The sequence below is a fragment of the Platichthys flesus genome, chromosome 9 (genome assembly GCF_949316205.1).
Source record: "Platichthys flesus chromosome 9, fPlaFle2.1, whole genome shotgun sequence".
NCBI lineage: Eukaryota > Metazoa > Chordata > Actinopteri > Pleuronectiformes > Pleuronectidae > Platichthys > Platichthys flesus.
Window position 1 is genome coordinate 18,942,269 of NC_084953.1, and position 7,930 is coordinate 18,950,198.

Genomic DNA, 7,930 nt, shown 5'->3' on the forward strand with positions numbered 1-7,930 from the left:
AATCTTATTTAACAAGGCAAGTTGAGAAAACTCTCTTTATTAACAGCAGTAGCCTGCAGGAGCAGTCGCACAATGAGGAAGGGGAGGGCAGTTACGGTTTTGAATCTTGGTAGTCCTTTGTGTCTGCGCTGAAACAAACCGCACACTTGGTTCAATTGAGAAATCAATAGGGCATGTCTGCGTTTTCATTTGGGATAAATTATTTTATTTGTGTCTCATTTTCGGTGCTGGATCTGTATCAGCTTGCAAAACACCAGCCTGAAGTCTTACAGCTGCTGTGGAAGCTTTGTTTGACTGCAAACAGGGAAGGTCTATATTAGAGTCCATGTCGGCATTAGAGGAAGAGGCCAAGTGATTGGTTTTGTGCAAAACAGCGCAATGAAAAGCCGAGGCAATATCGTTTTTTTAGCATATCAATATCTCAGCAGAAATGTGCTCCGTTTGCTATCGGCAGGGAATAAAATTAATTTGTGAAGCGAGACAAAAGTATAATTTTGGCTATTTTCCATTGCACATTCCACTTTTAATTCAAATGCTGGAAAGATCCACATCTATCAACAAGAGAAACCAGGATTATGGAAATACAGTGTGTTATGTAGCGTGTGTGTTTCTGTGTGTGTGTGAGAGTGTGTGAGGAAATCATCAAGCTTCTGTGACATTGCACAACAACATCAAAACACTGCAATCGTCACACCAACCAATTAAGACTGGGTGAAAGACGAGTGTGCCTTTTTGTGTGTGTGTTTGTAGAAACTCATTGATGAGCAGAAAATACCTGGCTGGCCTCTGACAGCTGATCAGACAGATGTAAAGTCTTCAAATCTCAGACACGATTACACCGTGCCAGTCGAGATCTAATAAAAGCTACGACAATTACAAAGAGACCTCACCAGAGTGCTTCTGTAATGTCCCCAAACTGTTATGTCTTCTAAGTTGTTGAGTACGAGTTCAATGTTGTGTTATCTCTGGCTTATAAAAGATTTAGAGCCTTTTTTGTGCAGGGACTTCCTCCCTTTCTGCCCCAGAAGAAGGAAGACAAACCAGCGCAGTGTTGAGGTGCTCCTCCTCTTCCTCGTGACACAGAGCTGACCTCGCTCAGGGCTTTTTTTTTTTAACACGCAACCTCCATTCCCTCGACTGGAGACTTCCCATTTCTCGGCCACATTGTTATGTGCAACGCTGAACCATCTGGATGCAGCTCCCTCACCACTCACAGAGAAATTGGAACTCGAGCAGGAAACAGATGACACACTCACACCCAGAAGTAATTGTAATGAGCGGGATACAACAAACACACACACAATGCACTGCGTAATTGTAGCCTACTGCCGGAGTCTAAACAATACTGCAACAGAGGGCTTAATCACGGAAAACAAAGAGACAGCAGTCAGATGGATGGAAAGGACAGAAATAGAAAATAGACAAAGTGGAACTGCAGGGATCGACAGGAGAATAGAAGAAGATTTCCTCTCAAGTGGGTGAAAGAGCATTCTTTTGGTGTGATTTACATACAAATAAAATATATATATTTTTTAAATAGCATTTGAGCTCAAATGCTGAAAGGGGATAGACCGATTCTGTGTGGTTTCTCTGTTCACGTAGGAAGCCTTGGGCAGATAAGAGCTGTCTCACGTACTGAGGGTTCAGGAATCAGATGTCTGCTTAATGTCTGTAACTTCACCTCAAGTCTCTTATTGTTTTGTGTTTGTATATTCCTCCGCCCACTAGAGACATCAGACCGCTTCTGAGACCTCCGACAAACTGCTTGCAGGTATTTCAAGGTATCGACAAGCGGAGCAGCAGAGCTGAGAAGTAGACGGAGTGGTGAACGCAGCACACCCACAGCAGAGACAGCCGAGGAGACGGTGCGAGGGAGACGGCAAACTCTCGACGCTGTTTCTCCAACAATAACACTCCCAGAGAGAGTCAGGGCAGAGAGGGAGCAAACCAACACATCTGCTGTGTAGGTGTCTGAATGATGTCCCAGAATGCAGTCTGGCTGCCCTCTGCCCTCCCTCTGGAGTGTTGCTCGAAGTGGCTCGTCCACAGTTTGATTTCTTGGATCCACACATACACACCCGGCAGCTGGCTGCAGTGTGCAGAGGGACTATGCTGATGGAAATGTGTGTATATGTGTGTGGTTGTGGTAAAAGTTCCTGTGTCCTTCCGCTGTGCATTAATTATACATGTGGCATGTGGGTGTCTGATTGAAATGAATATTTTACTGCTTTTAATCACTGCCATTGCCAGAGTGATGGAGCATCTGGCTGTGTTACCTGGGTAATTAAAGATGCTGTCTCACACACGCACACACGCGAGTCTCGGAGGTTGTGTCTGCAGTACGAGACAGAGGTACTCCAGAGGCTTACCAATGAGTCACAATTAGATTTGAAATGTTTTAAAGCTAAGGGGCCCATAGAAAAATGAAAAAAGAAATGCATTCTTTTTTTTTTTTTGCTTTTATCTGACTTTGATCAGCAGAAAGCTTTTCAAATAGGCCAGGGAGAAGGGAAATGCTCCATCAGGTCATCTGGCCTGAGTGTTGGGCAGAGAGTCAGTTATTTCAAAAATGCTGCTGTAGACAGAATATTCTTAGTGTGGAATGGAAATGCAAAAAGGAAAAAGATTTAGTTTAGCTACAATATTAAAGGTCCATCTTCAGCTGTTGATGAATACAAATCAATACAGTTTGCTTGGTGTCCAGGGGGTCAATTGCAGGGGCGTTTAATTCTAAAACAATTTTTGTGAAGGTTGGAATCATGTGGCTGGTGTGATGTGTTTCTTTTTGATTAGGTTCACTTTGGTTAGATTTAAGTACATTTTGCCTGGGGCCCCCAAAGTCATTTGAAAAGCTCCTGGTCGTTGGATCGATGAAGATACTTTTGAGACCAGGAACCAGACTCTACACGTGTAAAAAATTATAATACTTGATAAGCCATTCATTTCCTCACCACCTTTAACATCTTCTCAGCATGGACAGTTTGGTGTCACAAGTCACAGTGGCCCTATTTAGATGTTACAAAACTCATTTTACCGGCGATCCAGCAGTTACTCCTACATCCGAGTCGATTTGACCACAGCTGTCTGGGAGCAGTTTTTTGCATTTCACTCTGAATTTCCCAATTTGTCGTGCAACCCCCCCCCCCCGTCCTGAACATACCTGGCTGGCACCAGAGTTTATTTTTAGCAAATAGGGCAAAGCTGCGGTGCTCAGGTTGTTCTTGTCTGGTGCAGTTCAGTGTGTGATCTAACTGGGTTGATAACACAGGGCTTCTTACCCACACAGACACCCAGTGGAGTGCAGCTTTAATGTGAGCTAATGTTGTTGCTGATGTCTGCATCAGTCACACAGAACATTGTGTACATACTGTACCGTACATACTGTCAACCTTCAGGTTTTTATCATCAAGAGGAATCAACTCAAACATGCCCTCATACGAAGGACGTCTATCACTGCAACGTTTTGACACTTATAGAAATTAATATTATCTTATATATTTAAATATATATTTTACATATTATATATAAAACTCATAAATAGGCTAGCTGGAATGTGATCCTCTCTAAGGTCAGAGCAGTGCCTGGACATGGTAAAAATTATTCACTCACTATCTTTTGCATATTCATACAGTGCATCTATATGCAGCACTTTCTCTATCACACATCACTTACACACACCGGTCAGGGGCAATTAGGGGTTCAGTGCCTTGCCCATGGACACTTCAGCAAGTGGAATGGGGGAATAGGGATCAAAATGCACAACCTTCTGCTTTGAGAACGCCCTGCTTTACCTTCTGAGCCGCCCTGTGTGGGTCGTGTTGAATGTATGCATATGTATATATTTATATATGCATATTTTCTTTTATGGTTTAATTATCTAAGTAAAATATTCTTGTGTATTTTGTACAGAGGAAAACATAGAAATGAATTAATAATAAGTAAATAAAAGTGATGAACATTTATGTCCTTTGCTCTGTTTACTGCATTGCTTTGGTGACGCTGTTTCCCTGTGAGCTGCCGCCGTGTGAACCACAGCGAGGAACCGTCTGGCACGGGGTCATCGAGGCCATCTAGGTATTCTCTCTCAACACACAGAGCAGGTCTCCCTCTAATGGCTCCTCGTGTCCTCTCTGTTTGCCTTATCGTCTTGATCTGTGCTTGTGCGCGAGCGCGTGTTCTCGGTTGAACTGGTAGAGGTCTTTATAGTCTGGCTGCTCTGATGCTATTAGAGATTAGGATGTGAACACGGCCCTCATCTGACTGCATCAATCCCAGCCCTCGCGTCGGTATCCCATTAATACGAACAACGTCAGATGCAGACTTTGTAGCTCTCTTTACCCTCCTCTCTCTCTCTCTCTCTCTGTCTCTCTCTCTTTACATCTGCTACACTGTCAGTGTTGATTTAAATCGGAATCACCAGCCGTCTTCCCGCTCTTTCAACAAGGAGAAGGTGCGATCTAATGAAGGGAGCGAGGGAAGGCAGATTGCTGAAGCAGAGGGGGACTGGAGGATGTGGAAATGAGATGAGATGAAATGGTTTAAATCAGTCCTCCTCAGGTGCTGCGACACCGGTAGCGTTCAGGGTTTGAGTGCATACATCAAGTTACAACTCGGGGTAAGTGTGTTCAGAGGGCGAACAAGTTCTTTTTATGGGCGTGGGAGTAGAGCGGATAGCCTCGCAGCAGTTTAGCAGGTGAGGTAGCAATAAAGTGCCATTAAAAGCTTGTTGATGACGACTAAATTAAATCTGAATTGACACAGAAATTTTATTAAAAAAGACTTGTGATCACAGAATCCTACATTTGCCTCATAATATGATATAATGCATTGCTATTGCTTTAAAGCCTTTGCAGAGCGTTTGGGTTATTTTCTTCATTTCTGTTTCTCTCAGAGCGTTGTAGTCTTTCTCTCACCAGCTCTATGATGCCTGGGAGTCCATTAACACAACTTGGGAGAGAGGAGTTCAGGCTGTCAGTCAGTGTCAGGCAAATTCATCAAACTCTGTCAGGACCTGATTGGGCATTTACACCTACAGGACTGCACAAGAGGCAACACCTGCAGCCAACCCCACTTCTTCTCTGTGACAGTCATCTACATGATACTTTCTATAAGGTATCATTTTTACACTATCATAATTTGTTTTACTGGATTTGAACACAATATTATTGGCTTGTCAGTGCAAAGGAAGCAGCACAGACACAGAGAGGCCTGATAAGTCTGATTTAGGAGCCTCTCAGATGCTGAAGGAGCTATACCATGGTTTGTGCTTTTACCTGTGTTGTGTAAACAGATTCAACAAAAAGATTGAAAGTTTCTCATCCTAGGATAGCTGTGTTCAAAGAGCGTAGGTCAGCTTGCCCTTGTTACCTTCACTAAGGGGGTTAGCAGGTTAGCAGGATTACACAAAAACTACTGAACATGATGTGAGTGAATTTGATGAAGGGGATGGATCCAAGATCTTTTTTCACCATGTATAACGGGGCATTTTTATGAATTTCTTAATAAATATTGTAGAGATTCAAATCTGGCATATTTAAAGGATGGATATCTATAACTGTGTGTAATTTGCTTCAACCGGATTCAATTTCAGGCAACTGTTGGTCCTCGGTGGCATTATGAGCTATTGTAGTTTCAACTGGCACTGAGAGAAAAATAATAAGTAATGGATTAAGTCCTCATTATTTACCTACTTCTTGGTCGGTAAACTAAATGATCCTGATCAGCATTCATCACAAGGCAACACAGTGTAAGTGATGCTGTTTCAAGTCCAATTTTCTGCATGGAGGCATCAGATGTTTTCTGTTGTTTTCTTCTGTTTGAAGAAGTGGCCCAAAAGTTACTTCAATTGTATTGAATTTGGCTGCAATAGTGTTTACCCCTGAAACTCCAAATGGGTTTACTGGACTCAAACAATTCACTCAGCCCTCCATCGGAAGAGTGGTGAATATAATAAGTGCATTTTTCCTCTTTTGGTGAGCTATCCCTTTAAGGGTTAATGTAAGGGGCTGAGATATGTATTATGTCAATGAGTGTCCTCACTAAGATAGAAGTACCAACTGTGTGTAGGTGTGTATTGTGAGTGAGAGCGGCCACGTGGTCCAGAGAAGAAACTTAGTCTGGTAGAGAAGTGAAAACACCTGTGTGGCGTCACCTGTGTGGCGTCACGTCTTCAACAGGAACACGAAGAAAACGTGAGGGACAACATGACTCCGTTCTCTCTGAATATGACTGTAAACACCGCAGATGTGTTTCATTTAAACACTGTGAACACATGGGAGCAACAGTGAGACCAGCAGGAGGCAGAGACGACGTTTGAAAACGGATAAAAAAAAACGAGTAAGAGTTCTGCCTTATTTCGAAGCACGTTTACACAATATATATTTGTTTTACATACAACAAATGCGTGAAGAGCGATGAATTAATAATATTCAAAGTGCCAGAAGTCTAAGCATACATTTCCCTTCAAGTTTAATGTTATTAAATAGCACACAACCTACCGTTAAGTTAAATGTTGCTGTTTATTAACATAAAACAAATCTATATTTAAGCAAAAATAAATTGTATGCCATTGTTTGTTAGGCTACGCATTACACAAGTTACTGTTTCAGCTAATACATTCTATAAGTATAAATGTTTTAGCTTCCAACAGCTTCAGTTAAAAGTTGCTCTTTATTAATTTCATAAATACTATAACTTGTATTGGTTACGTTGTTGTTTAAAATAATACATGCTATAAACAATATTAGGCTAAACATGCTGTAAATTATTCATTATGGTGCATGCTCTCATTTAAATTGTATTGGTGTAAATACCCTGTTGAGTTAAACTTTGCTGCTTATGAATGCTATAACTTTTAATGTTGTGTCGTGTATTCATTAGACTAAAACATGTTGGTATGTGTCCTTAAAACATAATGACAGGCTTAGATTGATGATGCCTGCCTCTGGACACTCAGACATTCTCAGAGAGTCCACCAGGTGTTTGTCTTATTTACTTTACCCCTTGGGGGATGACCTTTGACCTAGGGAACCATCTCAGTTAACAGATGGGCTCAGAAGGAAGGTTCTAGACCAGTGTGCCTTCATGTTCGGACACAAAGATATGCCCTTATCTAGTCAGAAATCCCATGTGGGATGATTATACTTGAAGTCGTGGGTGGAACTAAACTCCCTATATAACTGTGTGTAAGACTCCTGCAAGTCAGACTTTCACTATTGGCTGTGTGTCTCCGGGTATCTAGATGCCCGTCCCGACCTGTAATTTCTTGTAATAAACCTTGTTACACTGAAACTACTGGGTCCTCGGAATCCTTCCTTCATCATCAACAACTTCTAGAACATCATCGACCTCTCGGCTGCATCAAATATACGATAGTTGTAAAGCCCAAACATTCTATAACTCATTGTTTGCTAGGTTCAAACATTGCAGAAGTGGTTATTTAAGACAATGCATGCTATAAGTGCAATCGTAATAAGTTAAAACATGCTATAAGTTTATTTTTCATGAGGCTGATATAAGTTAAAATTGATGTTGTTGTTTATTACCTTTTTTATAAGTAAAAAGTTTCCCATATCAAGCTAAAATATGCTATAAGTCTTTGTTTATAAGGGCCAAACATTATACAAGGTCATGTTTAAGGTAATACATGCTTACGAGTTTTATTTTATTATGCTTAAACATACTGTGAGTCATTGATTATCAGGCAAACTATTATATTTATTATAACTATATATTTCTTTCTTTATTGTCCCTACAACGTTACTTGGTTGCTGTGTTATGTCTCCTTTGCCAGCCTCAGCCAGAGGCATTATGTTTGTGACATCGCTCATTTTCACGAGGGATATCTCAGGAACACCTTGAGGGAAATGTTGGCTGAAATATTCAATTGGACTTGAGGATGAATTCATATTTTGTTTGTCAAAGGTCATGG